Source organism: Aedes albopictus, chromosome 2 (assembly GCF_035046485.1).
Source record: "Aedes albopictus strain Foshan chromosome 2, AalbF5, whole genome shotgun sequence".
Taxonomy (NCBI): domain Eukaryota; kingdom Metazoa; phylum Arthropoda; class Insecta; order Diptera; family Culicidae; genus Aedes; species Aedes albopictus.
This window is the reverse complement of record NC_085137.1, coordinates 473,967,254-473,993,252: the sequence shown is the minus strand read 5'-3', so window position 1 is coordinate 473,993,252 and position 25,999 is coordinate 473,967,254. Positions and strand designations below refer to the sequence as shown.

Genomic DNA, 25,999 nt, shown 5'->3' with positions numbered 1-25,999 from the left:
TCAAACCGAACTCAACATCTCACCATGACATCCACCAGCGATTCGCACTGAGTTATTCAACGCACCGCCATCGTACTCCGCAAGCATTTTGGTAGGTATCGCCTCGGTCAAACATCTCCTCCGCACCACCGCTCCTCGCGCAAAAGATGAAAAATTTTCACCCGATCTGCTCTTCCTCCATTCGAACTACCTACGATCTACGCGGTGCAGCCCGGTCGGCAACCACCGCGGACAGCTACCGGCGGCGACGCGACGATCGAGCACGAGTGGCCAATTTTCCACCTCGACAAAAAATTGTCCTCCCGGCTTCAATTAGTCGACCACTGGCCTTCGGGCCCGCCTGTCTAGTGAAAAAGTAGGAATATTTTCTGTGAACGACGTTATCTATTCTCGCTCTCGCAACCTTGCGTTCGGCGGGGGTCTTCAGTAGAACTCGGGTACACGCGTGTCGTCCACTCGTTGTGGACAGAGTTAATCGGGATAGTACCAGTCAGTCGATTGCACGTGGTTCGTCTTTTTTTGCGGTTGTGAAGATCGTTGCCCCTGATCGAGAGAGTGTGATAGTCGCGGGAACGGGGTCACCTGTACCCAGGGGTCGGGGTCAAGCGGGTACATACTCAGGTGGTCGTGCGGAAGTTGCATTTCGCAGTTCTCCATCCCGGCTGTGTCAAGCGTGTGTGCGCACGCGGGGGAATTATTTCCATTTCTGGTGTCAAAAGAATACGAAGAAACGAAAACCCGAACCCGGTTCAGTGTTCTTGCGTGTGGGGACGTTCGCGTGTTTGAGTGCGTTGGTAGTTGTACATTGTTCGTGACAAAAAAGCGGAGATGCGTGCGCAGGAGATTCGCGCTTGCGCAGCAATCAATTTCATCGGAGACGAAGCAAAATAGAATTTTCGGAATTTTTCGCGTAACTGTGTTTTCATCGGGGAGTTGAAAGCGGCGGTGAACGAATAGCGAGATGTTTTACAAATTGGTGATGATGGGTGGCATGTTTATGGAATAATGAGAGCGAAGATCGTGCGGGGTTTAATACAGGGGATAACTCACATGGAGCATTGCAGTTTTAAATGACAATATGGTACTTGAAATAAACGGCTTTCATCAGTAACTATTTCCATTTAACAGTTCATGAACTTTTCCAGGGTTTCCTTTAATTCAACAATCTTATATCCCTGAATGTTTTACAATTTACTCGAAGATAGTTTTGATTTGGCATTTTAAGCAAGACGCGACGCAACACAGACACAACACTTACCGTTTATATAAGCACTTCAAGCATTTCTCAAAAAACTATCAAAAAAATGTTTAGCTCAGTAAAATACATAACTAAGAACGGGATTTTTTTTCCTTGAACTTTTTCAAGCGGAAATAATTGCTGAGTATGTACTACGTCAGCGTGGTAAGCGTCAGCTAATGTGCGAAAAATGTTGAAGACATTTCTGGAAGAATCATAACGTCAACACAAATTTTAGAGGGATTCCAAGAAGCTTTGACGGAATATGGCTAAAATATAAACGACTCATAAAAAAGTGATCATTTTCCATAACAAAATCAAAAATTGCCAATAAAGAAGTAGGGGTGGGAGCAATAATAAACTATAAAATTTCCATAAACAAATCAAAAAGTGCATAAATAAATCAAAATTTCCCATAAATAATTGATTTTCGAGCAATAAAAAACGTCGGAATTTCCACGAATAATTCAATAGTTGCAATAAATAACTACATTTTTTCCACCAAAACAGTCAAAATTTTCCATAAATAAATCTGCTTTTTCCATAAATAATTTAAAAATTCCCAATTGAAAAACATCAAAAAAGCAATTGAAAATTTAGCAATAAATGGGAACTGATGAGCAAGGTAAAAGTACCGGCTGAGCCATGCGGCGAAGCCGCATAGAGGATTGAGGAACTGAGGCGGCAGAAGGCCGCCGATGTTTCCGAAATCCGATGCGCCGTAACTGCGTCGATTCGGTTCTAGGCAATTCACAGATCCAAGAATTTGCCCGGTATAATGCGAACAGAGATGTTATCCCTTTTTTAAGTCCGACGAGCGTTAGCGAGTTCGGACAGCAAGCGATTGTCTGTTAAATTGCACAATAGTTTCAGTCTTTCTATCATAGTTCTATAATGTAGTATGTTCGAAAATTTTTGTTGGAAAAAATATAGTTTTTTATTGCAATTGTTGATTTATTTGTGGAAATTCTTACATTTTTTATTGCTAGAAAATCAATTATTTATGGGAAGTTTCGATTTATTTATGCGCTTTTTGAATTGTTTATGGAACTTTTCTAGTTTATTATTGCTTCCACCCCTAATTATTTATTGGTAATTTTCGAATTATTCATGGAAACTTTTAAATTTATTATGGGACGATTAATTGGCTGCCGACGGAATATTGGCAGGCATCTAATTTCTGGAGAAAATTTTGAAGCAAACTTTGACAAAATTCCAAAATGTTTTTCTATTGCATTTAATTACAAATTTAAATATTTCTGGCACTGTTTATAACGGCATTCCTAATAAATCCGGGTTTAGGTTTAATAATTCGCGTTAGTACCGAAGCAAATATGAGTAATTCTTCGAGCCTCAGTAAAGCTCTCGGAGGGATTTTAGTCATGATAGTAACATATGAGATTTTACTGTATTCCTCATTCCGAAGCCATTTTAATATCCTGGGAAACTTTTTTTCAAACTTCAGTGTAGTGGGTCAACAAGGTCGGTTTTTTGGAACAAAGCTTTTTCGATTTCTTTTAGCGTCCAAAACAACTGTGCAAAATTTGGGAGCGATTGATTGCGTCTCCGTATTCCGCATTGCGGTTGAATTTGTATGGGATTCAGTATTACATTACAATCCATGGTGCCATTGGTGAGTCTAGAATTTTTTTCTAGCGGGTGCCTTGGGGGTTCCAGTTTCAGTGGCTTCCAGGTTGTTTTGCTTTTTTGTGAAAGGAAATATCGACCCACCCTCAATTTCTTAGTATAATGATATACTGCGTCACGGTAAAAATTAACGCGCAAATTTAAACAGCTTTTTTTTGAAAATCTGATCCGTTGTACTCATTTAACACTTTCCCCGCCATGTGAGGATTGAAAACTGGATAACTTGATTACATATAATACATGGAATTTGTGTTTTCAGTTTGAACTAAACAATCATCACGACAACCCCTTTGTTTCGTGGATTGATAACAATCAGGTGCGTAAGAATACATTTTCAGAGCAATTATTAGAAGTGTAAATCTCGAAAAAAAATATAAAATATCCACAAATTTGCGTATAACTTGTATTCATAAATACTTAAAGTTGCAAAATAAGGATACATATTTGCATTTTTGTTTTTACTACAACATTAATGACGACAGAGTTTTTGTTTCATTAGTTTCATTCTCAAAACTCCAAAATTTGGACTCGATTATTCTGAGTTCGGTTCTGAAGCTTCACGAGCATATTAACAATCCAGTTGAAACCTGGAATTTGGTGCGAGCGAGCTTCGATTTTTCTCTTCGGGATTCTGATGCTCGCAACAAATTCCGATTTCGGCAGGATTGATAAAGTATCTGGTGAACGGAATGCTGTATAAAACTGACATTTTGACTTACGTAAAATTAACATTGTAGTCATCAGTCAAAATTTCAGCTTTGTACATTTCGGATAATCAAATCTGGTTTGTACGTATAATACAAGAAATTTATGTTTTCGACAAAACATTCTTTCGGTGATTCCTCAGGGAATATTCCAGACAATTTATTTGGAAATTGTTTTGCAATTCATTTTAATTAAGACTGCTTTTGAAAATCTCTCAGTAATTCCTTTGCATTTGGCAAATTTCTTCGGTAATATCTTTGGATCCCCTCCGGCAATTTCTTTAAGAATTTATTTGGTAATATGAATTTGATACTTAACACATTTCACGCATACTTTGAAAATTTCTTCGGCAATTCCATTAGGAATTTTTTTGGCTTCTTTATTTCATTGGCAAATCCTTTGAAATGTTTTCTCGGGAGTTCCTTTGCTAATTTTTCAGTAGTTCAAGCATTGTTTTGTCAATGTCAGCAACTCTATTAATATTTACTTTTTAAAATTCTCTAATTACTCTTCAGGCAATTCCTTTCTTTTAGTGAAGCCTTAAGTAATTCATTCGACAATGACTCTGGGAACCCTCACATTTTTGCATTTCTCGTACACCAAGGTGTACCGAAAGGCTATATGTTCACTCCAAAAATGAAATCTTTATAGAACCTCCGGAGTGCCAAGTCTTATATACCATTCGACTCAGCTCGACGAGTTGAAATGATGTATGTGTGTGTATGTATGTATGTGTGTGCGTGTGTATGTGTGCATGTGTACAAAAATGTCACCTCACTTTTGGATAGTAAATATCATCCAATTTCAACGCTTTTGGTTTCAATCGACGCGGAATATTGTCCCATTGTTTCCTATTGAAAATGGTTTGAATCGGTCCAGTCGTTCTGGAGTAATGACCATTTAGGTGTTCCGGACCGGTACCCCAGGAAACCACGGAATTTTCGATTATCTGATGAACGGTAAGCAGGAAAATAGTAGCAGACTATATCTGAACCGGTAGTGCTCCGGAACCGGTTCCGGGTGTCCCGCCGGAAGTGGCCAAATATAAAAGTGAATCAAACTCATGCATGCGACACATCAAATCACCGCTTTTTTCAATAACCTGAGGAACGGTAAGCAGGAAAATAGTCTCAGATCATATCTGAACCGGTAGCATCCCGGAACCGGTTCCTGGTTTCCCGCCGGAAGTGGCCTAATTCATACATGCGACACATCAAATTGTGGCCTTTTCGATAGCTTGTACGATCAGCAAGAAAACAAGCTAAGCCCACATTAGAAACTACTGATAGTGTTCTGGAATCGGTTCGAGGTGTCTCGCTGAAAGTGGCCGAATGTAAAAGAGAACCAAAAAAAATATTCGCGACACATCAAATGGCTTTTAAGGTATCCTGATGAACGGTTACCAAGAAAAAAATATCTCAGATCTTCCTTGGGAAAACTAGTAGTGTCCCGGAATCGGTTCCCGGTGTCCCTCCGGATGTGATCAAATGTAGAAGGGAACCGAACTCCATGCATGCGCTTCATCAAATCGCGGTTTTTTCGATAAGCTGATGAACGGTTTTCAAGAAAATCAGCTCAGATTACGTTAGAGACCACCGGTAGTGTTCCACAACCGGTTTCAGGTGTCCCGCTGGAATTGGTCAAATGTAAAAATGTACCATGTATTTTTTCCGGAACCGGTTAAGAGTGTCCCACTGGAAGTGGACATATAAAAAAGTAAATCAAACCCATGCTTGCGGTACATCAAATCGCTTTTTTGTCAGTAACCTGATGCATGGATAATAAGAAAATAGGCACAGTCTACAGAAGTTACTAGCAGTAGTGTTTTTAGTTCCGGGTAACCTGATTACCAGTTTTCATTAACTCAAACCACATTTAAATATACTGGTAGTGTTCCGGAATCATTTCCAGGGGTCTCGTAAGCAATACAAAATAGACTCAGACTACATAAGAGGCTACCGGTGGTGTTGCAGAAGCAGCGTTGGGTGCTTCAGCGGAATTACGAAAGTGAACTAAATCAATGCAAGCGATGGATATGTGTAAGAGAACCAAAAACCTAAAAAAACTAAAGTGATCTCATCAAATCACATCATTTTAGATTCCTGAGACGTAAATTTACAGTAGGATGGGTCAACGTTGTATGGAAAAAATTAAACTTAAGCGCATCAGCTCAGAACATTCTTTTAAATCTTTAATTGCGTCTAAAATTATTGCGCAAAATTTTGATGCGACTGGAGGGTGTGCTCTGTAATGTGGTTGATATTTGAATGTGATATAGCATTGGCAATTCAAATTACTACATTACAAATTTTACATGAATCTTGTGACCAATGATAATAAAATCTAGCATAAAGTGTGCAGATAAAACTTTGTCAAAGTGATCTGTGAAAAAAGTTTAATCCTGGCTAGCAATTTGATGATGACCTTGATATAATTCTTGATTTTCTAAATAAAGTATTCTCATGATTCAGAAATTCGTAGGTGGTACAGTCCCAGATCGCTGTTATGAGCATTTCCTCCTGCTCGTCCGTTACCAAAGCACAGAGATTTGGGGCTGATCACTGACTATAAGGCAAGATTGATTGCGTCGACGGAAAGATCATGAGTACATTTTCGACGAGGACTATCACCACTGGGTGGATTAATCTGTTTTTTTTTTTAATCTTCTCGGCAAGTCATTCTACTTTTTTTTGGATTTTCGTCGATTTTTTGAATTCTCATTGTCTATGCTATTCAGTATTCCTTCGCCAATTTCTTCGAAAACTCCTTCGGAAATTATTTTCTAAATAGCTTCTATATTTTTCATAAAAAACTAGCTGTACCCGGCAAACTTTGTCTTGCCTACTGTGTTTTTTGACGTTTCAAGTTTCTAGCCGAAACCAAGTCCCCGGTCAAAACGTGTAAAAGACCGATTTTCAAAAACTCTCAATTTTTCCATGTTTTTTGCCTCATAAACCTTCCTTGGGTGAAAACTAACAGAACAAAACTAAGACGACCAAAATCGGACCATCCAATCGCAAGTTATGCGCGGTCCCACGTATGCCACTGCATTTTTATATATATATAAGATTCTTTAGACAATTTCTTTTAGATTTATTCAGTAATTATGTAAGGAAATCCTGCAGCAGATGATTTCGGAATACCTTCGGCAACTGAAAAATTATTTGGGAATTTCATCAGCAATTCCTTTAGAAATTTGGAACCTTCGATTATTTCTTTGGGAGCTGTTTCGGTAATTCCTTAAATGACAAATTTCTTAAAGATTTCCTTCGGGAATTTATTAAAAAAAAAAAACCTTTGGTGGTTCTTTACAAATTCTGTCACGGCGATTCTACGGCAATAACTTTTAAAATTCTTTTGAAATTTTCTTCAGAAATTCCTTTGATGATTTCAGAAATTTCTTTGAGAATTTCTTCAAAATTTTTATTTTGTGAATGTTTGTGGAAATTTTTGTAGAATATATTTCAGCAGTTTATTTTGAGATTAGATTTGGCCAATTTCTTTAAAACGCCTTAATATTTTCTTCAGGATTTCCTTTGGTAATTCTTATATGAATTCTTTGGCAACTACTTTGAAAGTTCTAAGGTAATTTAGATGGAAAATTTTCCGGCAATTTCTCTGGGAATTTACCAGGAAGTTTTTCGTGAATTTCATAGGATTTTCTGTGAGCAAGCCCTGTTGAGAATTTATGAATTTGCAGTTAAGCAATTTTTGGAAGCAATAAATATAAATACAATTAAATCATAAAGAATAACAAAAGTAATAACGATAAAATTGCCTGAGAAATTTGCAAAATAACTGAAAAAGAAATAGCTGAAATAATTTCAGAGGAAGAGCCATTGAAATTATAGAAAAAAAAATCAAAAACAAATGGCTGATAAAATTCCAATAAAACTACCGCAGAAATTAAAAAAAAAAACAATAACCATGCCGAAGGAACCCTCAAAGAAATGGCCATACTGCGGTCTAGCGAATACGGAGTTGTGGGTTTTTTTTTTCACAAATTCATCTCTCAATTTGCCAACTAGCAACATTCTGTGCCTTCTAATTAATCAGTTTTTCCCGTACATTCCTATAGGATTTCACTAGAGATTTCTGTAGTAATACCTCCTAGAATTTCTCAGGAAATTCGAACTATTCCCGAAATTCGTTTAGGGATTCCTATAGAGATTTCTATTGGGATTCCTTCAGCTAGAGTTCCTTAAAGAAAGTCAAGAAGGTTCCAGGAGTAATACCATGATTAATTTCTAGAGTAATCCATGAATAAAAACTCTAGAGGAATTCTTGGATGAGTCTTTAGAAAAATCCCTGGAAGAATCAATGGCTGGAAGTATTCTTGGAAAAATGCCTAGAAGAATCCCAGCAAGAATGCCAGGAGAAATCCCTAGAGGGATTCCTGCAGGTATCACAGTAAGAATTTCTGGAGGAGACCTAGGAGGCATTCCTGAAACATTAGAAACAGCAGGAATCGCTTATGGAATCCCAGGAGAAGTTCCTGGATAAAAGTCAAGAGGAGTTCCTGGGGGAATCCAATGAGAAACATTTGGATAAATCCCAGGAAAGAAAACCCTTTAGGATTTCCAGGAGGAAACACCGAAGGCTCCTCGAAAGATTGCCTTGAATAATCCAAGCATGTTTTTCAAGGACTCCTTGGAGAAATTCTTAGAAGAATCCCTAGAAGAATTCCGGGAGGTATTACAGTAAAAATTTCTGGAGGAGTCCTAGAGGGAATTGCTGGAAGAACCACAGCAGGATTAGCTTAAGAAATCCAGCTGAAATTCCTGGAGGAAGGTTAAGAGGATTTCCTGGTGGAATCCCATGAGAAATTTATGAAAAAAACCTTGGATAAAATATCTTGGATAAAAATTCCGGAGAGCTTCTGAAGAAATCACAGGAATAATCTATGAAGGTATTCTTAGAAGATTTCAGGGAAGTATCATTGTAGATATCTCAGCAGAAATCGTTGGAGGAAACTATACAGGAATTTCTAGAGAAACCACATCAGGAATTCCTGGGGAAATTCAAAGAAAAATCCTTGAAATACCTAGAGAAGTCCCTGCCAGAACCGCTAGAAGTATTCTGGAAGAATCTCTAGAGAAGGCCCTGAAGGAATCGCAGGAGGAATTTCTGAAGAAATCTCAGGAAGATTTCTCGGAAAAATTTCAGCCATAATGCTAGGATAAATTCGTACAGGAATCACTTCCGAAAGAATTTCACTAGTAGAATTCCTGAAGGTACCACAGTGAGAATTTTTGGAGGAGTTCTAAGAGAAATTGCTGGAAGAATCACAGAAGAGGAATTACATGAGAAATTTCTGGAAGAATTTCTGAATAAAACCTCTAAAGGAATTCCTGGAAGAATCACCGGAGGAATTTCTGAAAGGATCCCCGGAAGATTGTCTTGAATAATCCCACCAGGAATTCCTGAAGAAATTTCAATAGAAATTTTTAGAGGAATCCCTAGAAAAAATCCGAGAAGTATCATAGTAAGAATTTCCAATGAAATCCTAGGAGAAATTGCTGGGTCAATCTCTGCAAAAATTTCTAGTACGTACACCCCCATCAGGACTGCCTACAGAATCCTAAGAAAAGTTTATTGAATAAATATCGGGAGGAATCCATAAAGAAAGCCTAGAGAAATCATGGAATAGATAGAGGTATTTCTGTAGGAATCCATGGAGAAGTCTGTTGATTGTTCTTAGCAATATCCAAAACGCCAAAACGTACAGCAAGTACATAAGTAATTCCGGGTGTGCTTATATTTTGTTCAAATGTGCCATTAATAAACATCGACATTATTGTGTGAAGTTTTAAATTTCAGGTAACTGTCAAAAAATTCTAGGGGGTGCCAAATTTGTTCTAGGGGAAACCCCCCCCCTTCCCTCCCAAGCTACGCCAATGCATGCTGCAATACTCGAGTCCTGTCAAATTATCAGTCACTTCGGTGGTGATTTGGGTATAACTTTGGAGAATTTTCAAAAAAGGTTCTCCGCGCTTTAAAGCAGTCAAACACGTATGAAGACATAGGGTCTAAGTCAAATTGGCTTCTTCAGATCTCAATGGCGAACATTGCAGGAGACCGCAACTCGTTCCGACTCGCACTAGCGTGCGCAGGGTTCTTGCTTAGGGGGGGGCACTAAAATAATGGTGCAATATAAATATGTATGATCATGGTGCAAAATAGAATGATGGTGTAACACGCAATATGAATTCCCAAGTAGGGGTTTCAACATGTTGTGGTGCTAACATCGCCAAGTACTTCATATTGGGATTCTGGAGAAGGCTTCGAATGGTGATGATTTCAAGGCAACACGAAACTTTAATATGAAGTCATTATCTCGACTCTTATAAAATTTTATAAACGTATCAAATACAATGGAGAATATCTAGAAATTATCAATTATAGAAAAAAAATATTGTCGTTGTGAAAGAATTTTGATCCTAGACAATTAGTGATGCTAGAATTGGAGAATGTCAGAACATTTTGATTGGAATCTTTGTTGCAATCTACAGAGATTTCTCCAGGATTTCTCCAAAGATTCGCGCATGAGTTCCTCCAAGAATTCCCCCAAAAAATCTTCCAAAAATTCCTTCAGAAATTTTTCCAAGAATTCTCATATATTTTTCCAGAAATTCCTCAAATAATTCTTCCAGGAATTCCTCCAGTAAACACTCCAGGACTTCTTCCAAAATTACCTTCAGGAATCCCTCCTGAAATTTCTTCTAGGAAAAATACTCTAGAAATGTCTGCCAGAATTCCCCCAATATTTCCTCCAAGGATTTCTCTAGGAGTTGTTCCACGGAATCCCCCAGAAAATCCTAAAGGAATTTCTGAAGAATATCTTCCTGGGATTCCTCGAAAAATTCCTCCAGGAGTTCCTTCAAAAAATTATCCAGGAAATTCTCAACGAATTTCTTCAGAAATTCCTTCAGGGATTCATCCATGAATTATTTCAAAAAAATCCTTAAATTCCTCAAGAAATTCCTTCAGAAATTTCTCGAAAAATAACGCCAGAAATTCCTACAGGAATTCATAAAAAAATCCTCCAAGAATTCCTCATGAAATTCCTCCAGAGATTTCTCCAGAAAATCCTCTAGGAATTTCTGCCAGAATTTCTCCAGAGAATCCTAAAAGAATGTCTCCCGGAACTCTTAGAAAAATTTCGCCAGGAATCTCTACAGGAAATCCTCCACAAATTCCTCCAGTAATTTCTTCAGGATTTTTCCAGGATTTTTTTCAGGAATTCCTTCAGGGATTCAATAATGAATTTCTTCAGAAATTCCTCCAGATATTCCTTTAGGAATTCCTCGAGGGGTTCCTACAGACATTTCTTTAGAAATTGCTCCAATATGCAACCAGTGATTTCTTTCAGGAATCCCCCCACGGATTCCTGCAGAAAAACCTAAAGGAATTTCTTCCAAAACACTTTCAGGAATACCTCCAGGCAATCCTCCAGGAATTTCTTTAGGATTTTTTCTAGAAATTTCTAAAGGAATTTCTCCAGGGATTCATTACTGAATTTCTTCAGAAATTCCTCAGAAATTACTTCCAGAAATTCCTCCAGGAATTCCTTCAGAAATTCCTCGAGCAGTTCTTTCAGACATTTCTCCAGGAAGCCTCATATATTTCTCCAGAAATTCCTCAAATAAATCCTCCAGGAATTCCACCAGTAAATACTTCCAAAATTCCTCCAGAGATCCCTCCTGATATTTTTTCTAGGAAAAATCCTGAATGTCTGTCTGTCAGAATTCTCCCAATATTTCCTCCACGGATGCCTCCATAACATGCTAAAGGAATTTCTCACGGAATTCTTCCAGGTATTCCTCCAGAAATTTCTCCAAGGATTTTTCCATGGATTCCTCCAGGAAATTCTCAAACAATTTCAGCAGAAATTCCTCCATGGATTTCTTCAGAAATTCCACAAAAAAATCCTCCAGAAATTCCACCAGGAATTCTTTCAGAAATTTGTCGAGGAAGAACTCCTGAAATTCCTCCAGCAATTCCTCCAGAAAATCCTCTAGGAATGTCTGCCTGTGCCTGAGTTCCCTAAGAATGTCTCCCGGAACCCTTCCAAGAATTCCACGAGGAATTACGCAAGGAATTTGTCCAGGAAATCCTCCACGGATTCCTTCAGGAGTTTCTTCAGGATTTTTTCCAACAATTTATCCAAGAATTCCCGCAGGAATTCATTCATAAATTTCTTCAGAAATTCCTCAAAAAAATCCTCCAGGTATTCGTTCAGAATTTGCTCGAGTAGTTCCTTCAGTCATTCCTCCGAGATGCCTCCAGGGATTTCTCCCCGAAAATCAGCCATTGTTTCTACCAGAAAATCCTAAAGTAATTTCTCCCGAAACTCTTCCAGGAATTTCTCCAGGAGCTCCTCGAATGATTCCGTGAGAAATTCCACCAGGGAATCCTCCATGGAATCCCCTAGGAATTTCTCCAGCATTTTTTTCCTGAAATTTCTTCAGGAATTCCTCCAGGAATGCAATAATTAATGTCTTCAAGAATTCCTCCAGAAATTCCTTCAGGAATTCTTTGAGAAGTTCCTTCAGGCATTCCTCCATTAATTTTCCAGAAAGCCTCATATATTTCACCAGAAATTCCTCTAATAATTCCTCTGGTAAATACTCCAATAATTCCTCCAGAGATTCCTCCTGAAATTTTCTTCAAGGAATGACTGTCAGAATTCCTACAATATTTCTTCTAGGGATTCCTCCAAGAATTGATCCTCGCATTCCTCCAGATAATCCTAAATGAATTTTTAACGGAACTCTTCCAGGAATTCCTCCTAGAATTCCTCGAAAAATTCCCTCATGGATTCCTACAGGAAATTCTCAAGGCATTTCTTCAGGAATTCCTCCGAGGATGCATCCATGAATTTCTTCAGAAATTCCGCAAAAATTCCTCCGGGAATTCTTAAGAAATTTCTGCTTAAGGAAGAGCGCCAGAAATTCCACCAGCAACTCTTCCAGGGATTCCTCTAGAAAATCCTCTGGGAATTTGCACCAGAACTACAGGGATTTCTCCTTGCATTCCTCAAAGAATTCCTCAAGAACTTTTTCTAGGAGTTTCTCAAGGAGTTCCTGCAGGGATTCGTTAAAAAATTTCTTCAGAAATTCTTTAAAAAAATCCTGCAGAAATTCCTTCAGAAATTCCTCGAGGAGTTCCTTCAGAAATTTCTCCATGAAGCCTCATATATTTCTCCAGAATTTCCCCAAATGACTACTCCAGTAAATACTCCAGAAATTTCTTCAGAATTACCTCCAGGAATTCCTCCAGAGATTCCTCATGAAATTTCTTCTAGAAAAAATCCTCTAGGAATGTCTGCCAGAATTTTTTCAATATTTTCTCCTGGGATTCTTCAAGGAATTGCTCTACAAATTCCTCCAGAAAATCCTCAAGGAATTTCTCCCGGAACTCTTCCAGGATTTCCTTCTGGAATTTCTCGCGCAATTCTTCCATGGATTCCTCCAGGAAATTTTACAGGACTTCTTCAGGGATTCATTCCTTCAACGATTTATTCACGAATTTCTTCAAAAATTCATCCAGAAATACCTCCAGGAATTACTCCAGATAATCCTCTAGGAATTTCTGTCAGAATTACACCAGAGAATCTTAAAGGAATGTTTCCCGGAACTCTACCAAGAATTCCTTCAGTGATACCTCCTTGGATTCCTCCAGGAATTTCTCCAGGATTTTTTTCAGGAATTCGTTCAGAAATTCCTCCTTCCATGGATTCCACCAGAAATTTCTCAAGGCATTCATCCAGGGATTTTTCCAGGAAATCCTGCACGGAATCCTCCACATAATCCTAAATCAATTTCTCCTAGAACTCTTCTCCAGGGATACTTCCATGGAATCCTCATGAAATACCTCCAGGGATTGCTGCCGGAATTCCTACAGGAAATTCTCTAAGAATTTCTGCCAGAATTCCTCCAATATTGTCTCCAGGGATTCTTCCAGAAATTCCTCGACTAATTCCTCCAGAGAATCCTAAACGATTTTTTCAGGATCTTTTCCGGAAATTTCTCTAGAAATTCCTCCAGAGATTTCTTCGGGAATTCATCCATGAGTTTCTTCAGAAATTGCTCAAAAAAATCCTTCATTAATTCCTCGAGGACATTCCTCCAGGAAGCTTTAAATATTTGTCCAGAAATTCATTAAAGATTTATCCAGGAATTTTTCTAGTTATTCCTCTAAGAATTCATAAATGAATTCTTCCAAAAAATTCTGGAGGAATTAATCCAGAAATATCTCCCGGAATGCAAATATGGACTATCCCAGAAATTTTTCCAGGGATTCCTGAAGAAAATCATCCAGGAATTTTTCCAGGCATTCCTCCAGGAATGTTCGCAAAAAATACCTCAAATAATTCTTTCGGGAATTCCTCCAGGAATTCCTCCATTCAATCCTTCAAAAATTTCTTCAGTAATTCCATCTTGAATTTCTACAGGGATTCCTCCAGGAATTTCTGCAAGGATACCTTAAGGAATTCCTGCTCGGATTTCTTCAAAAAATCCTGAAGAAATTTCTCTCGGAACTCTTACTGAAATTCCTCGAGAAATTTTTCCAGGGATTTCTACAGAATTTTTTTCAGGATTTTTCTTTCTGGAATTTTTCCAGGAATCTCTCCAGAAATTTCTCCTGCGACAACTATAAAAAATTCTCTAGTTTTTGCTCCAGAAAATCCTCTAAAAATTCTTCATGGATACCCCCAAGAATTCCTCTAGGTATTCCTCCAAGAGTGCATCAACTGATTTCTCCAGAAATTAACTTCTCCCGGAACTGTTCCAGGAATTCCTGTGAGAATTCCTCGAAAAATTTCTCCAGGGATTCCTCCATGGATTTCGCCAGTGATTCCATCAATGAATGTCTTCAGATATTCCTCAAAAATCCTTCTAGGAAATCTTTCAGAAATTGCTCGAAGTGTTCCTTAAATCATTCCTCCAGGAAGCCGCAAATATTTTTCCAGAAATTTTTCAAAGAATTCCTTCAGGAAATCCTCCAGAAATTTTTCCAGGAATTACTTTATTTTTTCAGGAATTTCTTCAGAAAAACCTTTGAGGATTCTTCCAGAATTTTTTCTAGGAATTCCACAGGGATTCATCTTTGAATTCTTTCACAGATTCCTTCAGGAATCCCTCCTAGGATTACAGCAGGGATTTTCCCGGATCTTTTCTGGGAATTTCTCTAGGAATTCCTTTAGGGATTTCTCCATGGATTCCTCCAGGAATTTCTTCGGGAATTCATCCAGGAGTCCATCGATGAGTTTCTTCAGAAATTACTCAAAAAAAATCCTTCACAAATTCCTCGAGGAGTTCCTCTAGAAGCCTCCGGGAAGCCTTTAATATTTGTCCAGAAATTCCTTAAAGAATTCATCCAGGAATTTCTCTAGTTATTGCACCAAAAAATTCTTCAGGAATTTATCCAGAAATACCTCCCGGAATTCAAACATGGATTCCTCTAGGAATTTCTCCAGGAATATTTCGCAAAAAATACCTCAAAGAATTCTTTCGGAAATTCCTCCAGGAATTCCTCCATTCTCTCTATTCCTTCAAAAATTCCTTCGTTAATTCCATCTTGAATACATTCGGGAATTTCTACAGAGATTCCTCCAGGAATATCTGCAAGGACTCCTAAAGGAATTCCTGCTCGGATTTCTCCAGAAAATCCTGAAGAAATTTCTCCCGGAACTCTTCCAGGAATTCCTCGAGAAATTTCTCCAGGGATTTCTACAGACATTTTTTCAGGATTTTTTTTCTGGAATTTTTCAACGAATCTGTCCAGAAATTTCTCTTGGGACAACTACAAAAATTTCTCTATTAATTGCTCCGGAAAATCATCTAAAAAATTCTTCATGGATTCCTCCAAGAATTCCTCTAGGTATTCTACAAGAATTTATCCACGGATTTCTTCAGAAAAAAACTTCTCCTGAAACTGTTGCAGCAATTCTTCAAGATATTCCTCCAAAGATTTCGCCAGGAATTTCTCCAAGAATTTCTTCAGGAATTCTTGAATAGCTTTACGGATTCCTTCAGGAATTTCTCCTACGATTACAGAAGAGATTTCTCCATGAATTTTCCAAAGCTTTCTCTAGGATTTTCTCTATGAATGTCTCCAGGGATTCTTCCAAGTATTCCTCCTGAAAATCTTCCAGAAATTCTTCCAATGATTCTTGAGAGAATACCTCCAGAAATTCCTCCAAGAAATTTTTCGCGGATTCTTCCAAAAATTCTTTCAGGAATGACTTCCATTGATTCCTCCAGAAATTGCCCCAAAAATTCCTCCAGGGATTTCTCCAATAATTTCTGCAAGGATTCGTCATTGAATTCCTCGAGTAATTCTTCCACAAATTCATGCAGGAATTTTTCCAAAAAATCCTTCAGGAATTCCTCCAGCAATTCATCCTGGAGTTCCTCCATAAATTATTTCATGGATTCCTTCTTTTGCCCCTCCAGTATGTCATCCTGTAATTCGCGGATTCCTTCAGGAATTCCTCCACGGATTATACCAGGGATTTCTCCAGGAATTTCTCATAGCTTCCTCCAGGAATTCTTCTAGAAACTACTCCAAATGTCCCTCTAGAAATTTCCTCAGGGATTCCTGCAGAAATTCCTCCAGACATTCTTCCAGAAGTTCCTCCAGGAATTCTTACAAGGAACCTCCAGGCATTCTCCCAAGGATTCCTTCAGGAATGCCTTCAGAGATTCCTTCAGAAATTCTTCCAGGAATTTCTCCAGAGCTTCTTCCAGGAATGCCTCCAGAGTTTACTCCAGGGGTTCGTTAATGAGCCCCTGCTGGAACTATTCCAGAAATTTATCCAGGAGTTTAGGAGAGTCCTTCAAGGATTCCTCCTGAAATTTCTCCTGGAATGCCTTCACGGATTACTCCAGATATTTCTCGAGCTGGTAAAGTGATTCTCAAAATGATCCACGGAATGCTGTTTTAATGCGCGAATCTCAAAATGGTATATAAAATGCAATTGTGGATGATACAATGAACACCAAGAAGCTGCATAGAATTTTAAAAACGTGTGTGATGTGAGTATGGTACATTACATACCTTAATGATCAAGGGAACGTCGAGATAGTGCATGCGTGGCAAGTATTTGCAATTTGATTTATAGAATATAGAAGAAGATAAAACATGAGATTTGGAGATGGTGTAAACATAAAAATGTTGGTGCTGCGCAAAAATCAAATTGCGTGCAGCAATAAAGGTGCATGATGTCACCGTGGTGTATAGGATCTTCTGATAACACTGAGTTCATTGGTATGGTGCATTGAATGCTGATATGGAGCATGTCATTCAAAGATAGCGCTTGATGTCAGTATGATGCATTAGAGTTGACATCGTACAAGAAATGTAATTTCGATGTACAAAACTTCATACAATAATAATGGTGCAATAGATGCCTAGATGATATAGTGAACGCCACGATTACGCATTAAAAGCTTTAGTAATGCATGGAATTTAACGATGGTGCATTATTTTGCAATTAGACACATATTTGATTCAAAGATGGTGCGTGAGATGTTGCCTAGATGATTCTGTGAACATCATGGTGGTGCATGATGTCTGTATGGTGCATTAGCTTCACCATGATTCTGTTATACTCTTCATGTTTCATATTAAGGTGCACTTGCAATTCGTGCAAAGGTGCAGGAAACTCAATGGGGCACAGAAATCAACATGTTCCAGGTACGTGAAATACTATTTTGTATGCGAAATGCCAAAATGGTGCATCAAATGCAAATGTAAACCACATCATAATGGTGCATAAGATACCTAGATAGTATAATGAATGACAAAATGGTGCATGGAAAGCTTTGAAGAAGGCGTATAATGCTAGTGTGCTGCATTAGTTGTCGCCGTTATTCAAAGATTATCAACATGTTGCATGGTTAGGTGCACGAATTGCAAAAATGGTGCACAGAATACAAAATAAAAGTATTTTATGTGATGCTCACAACATAATGGTGCATCAGATGCCTAGATGATATAATAAACGCTGAAATGGTTCTTGAAGAGCTGTGATGGTGCATGAAATTTAATGATGGTGCAAATCAGTATGATGCATTAGATTTCTAGTTGATTAAAAGATAATGCATGAGATCAGCATAATGCGTGGATACTTAGTTCATTCTGTGGACGCTTTGAAGAAGGTACATGATGTTAGGTACATGATTCTGAGAACATCATGGGTGTGCATGAGATACTAAGAAATCGTATGTATCAGGGGTGCATTTGTTGCCACCATGGTTCAGTGATTCTCAACATTAGGTGGTTAGATCCAAAATGCAAGAATTGCAAAAATGATGCACAGAATTTAATGTGGTGCGGAAGTCAACATGGATCAGGTACATGGAATACAATTGGGTGTACGATATGGCAAAATGGAGCTTATGGAATTCAAATGTGAATTAAATGCTTAGATGACGCGTGAGATGGTGCTTAGATATTTATGTGATCATCATGGTGGTGCATGGAATGCAAAGGAGCTACATGATGTCTGTATGGTGCATTTGTTTTACCATGATTCAGTTATACTCAACAAATTCCATATGTAGGTGCACGAATTGCAAAAATGGTGCAGGAAACTCAATACGGCACAGAAATCAACACAGCCCAGGTACAATGAATGCTATTTTGTATGCGAAATGCCAAAATAGTGCATCAAATTCATTTGTGAACCACATCATAATGGTGCATAAGATGCCTAGATGATATAGTGAATGAAAAAAGGGTGGTTGGAAAGCTTTGAAGACGGTGCATGATACTAGATGATGCATTAGTTGTCACCGTTTTTCGAAGCTTATCAATATGGTTAGGTGCACGAATTGCAAAAATGGTGCATAGCATACAAAAAGAAATGTATTTTATGTGATGCTCACGGCATTACGGTGCTTAAGATGCCTAGATGATATAATAAACGCTGAAATGGTGCTTGAAGAGCTGTGATGGTGCATGAAGTTTCATGATGGTGCATATCAGTATGAGGTATTAGATACTTAATTGATAAAAAGACATTTCATGCGATCATCATACCTAGAATACCTAGATCATTCTGGGGACATCATAATGGTGCATTGAAAGCTTTGAAGAAGGTGCATGATGTTAGTGTGCTGTATTAGTCGTCACTGTTATTCAGTGATACTCGTTGTTTTGTATGGCTAGGTGCACGAATTGCAAAAATGGTGCTTAGAATTCAATGTGGTGCCGAAGTCATCATGGATCACGTACATGGAATACAGTTTTGGAATACGAAATGCCAAAATGGTGCATGTTTTTCAAATGTGGTGCTTACATCACTGATTAGTTAGAAGATGGTGCGTGAGTTTAGCCTAGATGATTCTGAGAACATGGTTGTGCATGAGATACTAAGAAATTGTATGTGTCAATGGTGCACCATAGCTGCGTGGTAAGATCCAAGGTGCTTGAATTGCAAAAAATGGTGCATAGAATTTTTTTATAGAAGGGGGGGCAAGTGCCCCCCCTTGCCCCCCCCCTGTGCACGCTAGTGCCGACTCGCGAGACAGAAGTAATTGATCAATATTCATCCATGCATGTTTGACCAGAAGAGCACAGTTCGATGGACACGATTGACACGCAATCACAGTATGCGTGTTACCATCTCACACACCTTGCAGGAAATCGTGTACACTGAAACCTCCATTTAGGTAAAATGTATTTAGGTCCCTCCATTTAGGTAACGTTACCTAAATGGAATTTAATTGTGTTCAGAGCAGTTGGAGTACTCAAGATTACTGATAAAGTAGGTTTACGGAAAAAAAAGCAGAATTAAGAGTTAAGGGACGTTTACGGAGTGTTTGAGGGTTAAAAGTTTGAGAGTAGCCGAGAACTCCCAGGAGTTAAGGTCATCTGATCTACAAGCGTGATTAGTGATCTATTGGAGTATGGTGGATGAAATTTATGAATACACAGCTTCATGTTGCTATGTGTTGTCAAGTGGTGAGTTCGTTGTCAGTTTGAGGATTCCAAAAACTTCCTTGCGTATAGGTCATCGGATCTACCAATGATTCTTTAACGTTCTCCAAGAACTACCTTGAGTATAGGTCATCGAATCTATGAGTTTGAAACCCTATAATCAATGATAAAATGTGTCAAATAGTTGTAATTTTAGTACACACCATGAAAAGGAGGATCAAATCTCCCATTTTCATAATGCAGCATACACTTACAAATATAGGGAAATCTTACAATTTGAAATACACTATATTCTTCAAAAGTACAAGAAAACTTGAACAGAAAATGAATAGGAGGTCAAGTGTGACCCATTTTTGTAAAATACATCATAAGACACGCGTCCACAAAAACGCAATTTTGAAAACTTTATCAACAATTTCAAGACTTTCTGTTGTGTATAAACTTGCAATATATTTTTACCTACCATTCTGTGCAAAAATCTGATCTAGTGCGATATTCAAATGAAAAATAAATAAATGAAAACAGGTAATCCGGCCTTGTAACTCTTTTCTTGTAGATTTGACTGGAAAATTGTTTGAAAATCTCTTGACTCTTATCAAATTTCCTACACCTGGTAAATTTTTGGGAAGTTTCAAGTGTTACTCTCGAAATGTTCAAAGTAGAATCAGATTAATTAATAATTTCATGATAACTTTTGCAAAGAGCGGAGATCTGCATAGTCTCGATTAGTAATACGTACCACGTTTGAATGTATTAGCCATCATAAAATCAGTGTCCAGTCCATCAACCACTGCATTGTTTCCAATGAAAAATGCAAACAGTTTGTTTCATCACTACAAATCTCAACCCGTTGCATTCCCAGAGAAAACTCCCCGATGAAAACACTACCCTTATCTCGACGTCGACAAGTAGGTACTGCTTTGCTGCTACGCTCTTCACCGGAAAACGATCGCGCGCGCTAGATACCAAACCGGGTGCAGCAGTAGCAGCAGCGGTAAAAGTGCTGTGACAAGTACTCGAGACAGTAAAAGCCTTCCGTTGGTCTTTTCTATTGCTCCGTCGTTCCCCCGCATCCACTGAACTAAATGATCTTTCTTTCTTCCATCGGGTAAAAGGAAGTCTTCGACAAGTGCGCGCAAAATTGCGGTTCCCCAGAACCGTTGCACAGAGCAATCGGCTTGACTGCGGAGGAGAGTCAGTACAGTGAAAGCTTTGTCCTCTCCTCCCCGCCAGCAACTGCCCCACCAATCCAAGTCCCAACCCAAGTTCCCACAGTGGTAAGTCTACGCGGTAGTGCTGCGTGGAGTACGGGAGGAGGAGGAGTAGGAGGAAATCCAACCAACCAGAACTGTGTGAAAGAGAGTGAGAGCAGAAAAAGGAAACTATCTTCGTCGTCAACCTAGGTACCTGATTCTTGGTGCCAGCAGCAGAAGCAGTGCTTTGATGATTTGCTGATGCTTGGACACGGAGGTATAGCGGAAAACCACGGAACAAGGAAAAAGTAAGTGAGTTGCATGTCGGTTTTTCTTTCTGTGTGTGCTTGTTTCCTGCGTAGATTCTAGATATAGGGGAAAGGGGAAAGCAAAGAGACAGTATAGTCGTTTGGTGGAATGACTATAAAATGCAATTAATAACCTCATAAGACCATGCAGAGGGTGCTGAGTTCGCTTCCGGGTCAATACAGGAGTTTTTAGAAGAGAAAACATTATTGAGTTCCTTAGACAGGGTACCTTTGTGACCTGGATCTTTTTATATTGGAAAAACTCTAGACCACATTAAGTTAAGCTAGAAATCAGGATTTGTCTCAGTCAGGACGTCACATTATCAAAAAAGCAGACTACCCAAATGGCGTATGGTCATATGGATTTGGTTAAGCATCATTTAGCTTGGGGGATCTGAGATGACCAAAATATGAGTCTACCCAAGTAACCAAAAGTTCCGCTTTCCATGACCAAATGCACTTTCAAGTTCCGCGAAGTTCAGATAAAGTTCCAAATGGAACTTTCTGGCTGCTTAAGAGGCTAACGATGAGCCTTGCTGAATCTTCGGTCACAAGTTCCGGCAAGGCTCATTGTTAGCCTCTTAAGCAGCCAGAAAGTTCCATTCGGAACTTTATCTGAACTTCACCGAACTTTAAAGCTGCTTAAGATGCTACTCGGAACTTTGTCGGAGCTTTCAAGTTCATAGAAGTTCAGTTCAGTTCAGTAGCGTTGTGTTTCAATGAAGATTAAATTTATTTCTTTTACAGAAAACAACTGTTTAGGCATACACGAATAAAAGACAAATATGAATTTATCAAATCAATGATGCAATGCAATGAGAAAAAAAAAATGCCACCCTTCGGATTCGAACCGATAGTCGCTGCGTGAGAACCCTACGCTCTACCACAGTACTACAGTTGCGATTGAGTGAACAGCAGCTAAAGTCTGACTGGAATTGATTTTCTGTCGGCAGCTAGTTTTACACATTTGTACAGTAGTGAAGTTAGCTTTACTTTGTCAAATGTCTTCAGCAGCGCAGCGGTAAAACGGCAGGCTATCACGCAGGAAGATCCAGTTCAAAACTACATAGCAGCGACGTGTGCGAAAATATAATTATTAGAAGCAATTCCCAAACATGAATCACAAACCCACCAACAGGGTTGTGATTCTGGAAAACACATTTTTGTTTCTGCATGAATTTTGTCAAAGTTCTGTCAGAAGCTGCTTAGTAGGCTATCCAGCGTGCTTATGTGAGCTTTCAAGTTCCAAAATTACTTAAAAATGAAGCTGCTTAGAAGGCTAATGAGCAACCTCGAACGAGCTGCTTAGCTTATAAAGAACTCTTTTAGCTGAACTTTTGGTTACTTGGGTACGTAGCTTATGGACAGTGCCTAGTAAACTCCTTCATCTTTCTTAAACCCTCAATTTCTGCTTCCCTACCTAACCACCTGAGACTTCTTAATCTTGGGAAAGAAATCTACTTCGTCAAATTCGCTAATTCCCGTCATATCAGACGGAAAATAGCCAATAATTACAGATATATTCCAACTTACCTTTGCCAATTGCTCATCAGATGCTAGCTAAAAAAATATAAACTATAATAACCAGCCCATATAGTACTGGAAGTCGAATTATTATGCAAAATTTCACGTTTCAATTTCACTTCACTAACGTTTAGAAAGTTGTTTTCGTTTTGTGTACGACAAAGGCAACCACATCAAAGCAGCAGCTAGCCGAATTATTCTTCTTCACCGTTCAATTTTCACTTCGCCAGATGCACATGCTGATCCAACCTGCAATTCACACCACACATACGGTGGCTCTTCAAAGTTGGATTTCACTGCTGCAGAATGTTTTATCTGCATTGCAGTCATATAAACAAGTGAACAATAATGAGATACGTAAGAAAACCCGATTTATTCATTGATTGTGTTATCACTATCATACCAATAATATCTCATCTTATGGAGGAGATAGCTAAAAAATGTACAAAACAATCTACACAAAATGTTCTACAAAATAAGGAAATTTTCAATCACAAAAAAAAAATCCTTATAAATTGAGCATTTCAGAAATGTTTTTTTTGTAAATCAAAACGTGTTTTTATTGTGAGATTGATGATCTTTATTTCTATCATTTTTCTACTCAGATTTGCATTTTTTTTTTCAAAAAATCGATGTGTGCAACCTGTAAATATTTTTGATTGAGTTTTCGTATATGGAACTATTGTTTCCAAAACCCTTATCTATCATTCTAAGGATTAGAAAGTTATTTCTATGACTCTTTCAGAAATTAAAGATTATACCACAAATTCCTCCTGAAATTTCTCTACGGGCTGTTTAAAAAAATCAATCAAAGATCCATTCGGAAATTTTACGTAAGTAATTCTTGATTTTCTCATGGATAACTTCAAAAATATCACGATTCGTTCCAAGAATCTTCCAGGGTATTTTTTAGAAATTCTGCCTCGGAGATTTTTCTTAGATTTTCTTCAGGTATTCTTCTATGGATTCCTTGAGAATTTTCTTCAAATTTCTCTATAGATTATTCCAGAAATTAATGAAGGCACTTCCGATATTGCATGTAGAAAATTCTCCAGAAATTATTTCAGAAAGTCTTGCACGGATTTATTTTAAAAGTTTAAAAACGTCTTCCATAAATTGCTTTAGAATTTCCTTTGGAATTTTTGTTAGAGGATCCTCCAAAAAATTCTTCGGAAAATTCCTCTAGAAATGCTTTCTTGGGTTGCCTGAAGAAATCCTCCATAGTTTTTTCTTCAGAAATCCTTACGAGAATTGTTTCGGGAAATCATTCACGGATTTCTTCAGAAATGCTTTCCGCGATCATTTAAGAACGTCAAATGATTCTCCAGAAATTTATCCATGGATGTCTTTAAAAATCCGTTCACAGACTCCTTAACTCTTCAGGACGCGCGCTGTTGTAAAAAGTACAACACTACCAGAAAACCTCGCTCGTCGTATACAGCGCGAGCGCGGTGCAGGTTCGGTTGCTTGATGGCGCGCGTTCTGAAAGGTTAAGAATTTCTCACAAAGATTCCTTTAGAAATTCATCCGGATATAATATTAGAAATTCCCTTGGAGATCCCTTACCAGTTTGCTCCGTAAACTTGTCCAGAGAATTCCTTACAAAATACCGGAGGAGTCTTGCTTCTTTTCTAGCTTATGTCGCTCAGGATTCTGGTGTAATCATTTTCAGTATTCTGAAGAAATCCCTCTCATAATTCTAGAGGAACTCCTTTAGAATTCTGGAGCAGTCTCTTCAAAGATTCTTGTGGAATTTCTCTAGTAGGGACTTTATCTCAGTACTATATGGGAATACTTCTCAGAGTTCTGGTGCATCTCAAAATCTCAGGATTATTCTTTTGTTTCAAAAATAATAAATTTCATTTCTTTTTCAGAAAACACCGTCTAAATATAACGTTATATTTATTTTCGAATCAATATCGCGAAATGTTCGACATGCAATCTCAAATTTTAATATTAAATTTATTTATACAAATAAAACATACCATGAACTTGAATTACATGCAGCAAACGATTCATTTTATAGTTTTGTAATATTTTATAATATCGAATCGATGTGATAACATCGATTCAAAGCATTCGATTAAATCGGTGAATCGATTCTGCTGATCCGATTCGAATCGATTCACAAGAATCGATGTCTCAGTCAGATTTGCCCATTTCTAATCAAGAAGAACTGGAGAATCCTCTGCAGATATTCATGGGAATATAATCTAGAGTAATTAATGCAGGAATTATTGAGAGAATCTTAGAAAAAAAAACTGAAAGAATCCTTAAAGTAGATATAAATACATCCGAAACTCAATTGGCGTAACTAGAGGGGGGGGCCTGGGGGGAAAGGCCACCCCCCCCCCAGAATCCGCCAGGCCCCCCCCCAGGAAAAAATCTGAGAGCCACTGTCTTAATGAGATAAACATAGATCCACATAAGACATTGATTTGGCATAATATGCGTTTGAATTGATAGTTATTGCACGCAACCTGAGATTGGCAGATTCTAATACAATGAGGTATGAAACATATACAAATATTGTATTAGGGCCATGCAAATACAAAAATTGTATTGGCTTCCTAGAATCTGGAAAAGGAAAATTTCGCATGTGTGCGTGTGCTCTGTCGCACTGGTTTCTCATTATTTGTTCTATTTTTAGACTGATCATAGCAGCAGCGGCGGCATTAAATACCAATACATGTTTAAAAAGAAAAACGGACGGTGGAGGGAATCGAACCGAGACACTATCATGGTGATACACAGTATCCTGCGCTCTAACCAGCACGACTATAACTGCACATGAATAGACGAGAGGCTGAAAGCCATCATGATCAACACAAACGTGGCTTGGTGATGAAAGTGATACAGCCGCCACACTGCACAATGAGTTCAGAGCCATATTTGCGAAGACAAAACTGTTTAAGCTTCAGCTTTAAGTTTTTGGACACATATTGTGTTTTAGAAAGTTTATTTTCAATTGTTGACCCTATTCCCCAGTATTGTTATGTTAGGGTGCTTCGTTTGGTTAAACTGATTCAAAAATCTGCTTTCTAATAATTTTATTTGCGATTTCATGATGGATGGTGATTGGTGATGGATCGTTTAATTAGAAATTCTACCAATAAGCGGCGCCAGTGGTCAAGCAAATTTTAAATTTCATATATCTCAGGACTCTGATTACTTAGAAAGTTGGTTTCTTCGGCAATGTTGTTTGGTTTATTAAGGCCTTTCAGTTGATTAGCTGATTGGTTCAAGATTCTGCCAGTAGACGGTGCTAGTTGCAAATTAGTAGAAGCATGTATCTTTTACTTATTATCTCGAATATATTCAGCAACCTGTAACTTTCTATAATGTGTAGGGAATATTCTCAAATTTTATCTGCTAGTTGCACAACTAATTAGCTATAAATGGTACAAATTTGAGCTCGATTGGATAGTTTTACA

At 38.2% G+C, this 25,999-nt stretch overlaps 1 protein-coding gene across 7 annotated transcripts in view; it reads left to right on the top strand.

The window, feature by feature from the left end:
• The first annotated feature begins 206 nt into the window (after positions 1-206).
• Positions 207-25,999, top strand: part of LOC115265479 (RING finger protein nhl-1) — a 261,579-nt gene continuing 235,786 nt past the window's right edge. For 3 of the 7 annotated variants that reach the window (XM_029870772.2, XM_029870763.2, XM_029870771.2), the window contains exons 1-2: positions 207-355; positions 20,656-21,041. The gene's annotated coding sequence lies outside the window, so the exon portion shown is untranslated. Of the gene's footprint in view, positions 610-20,655; positions 21,042-25,999 lie in introns of all 7 variants that reach the window. The other 4 variants (XM_029870767.2, XM_029870768.2, XM_029870766.2 and 1 more) reach the window with 4 other exon arrangements.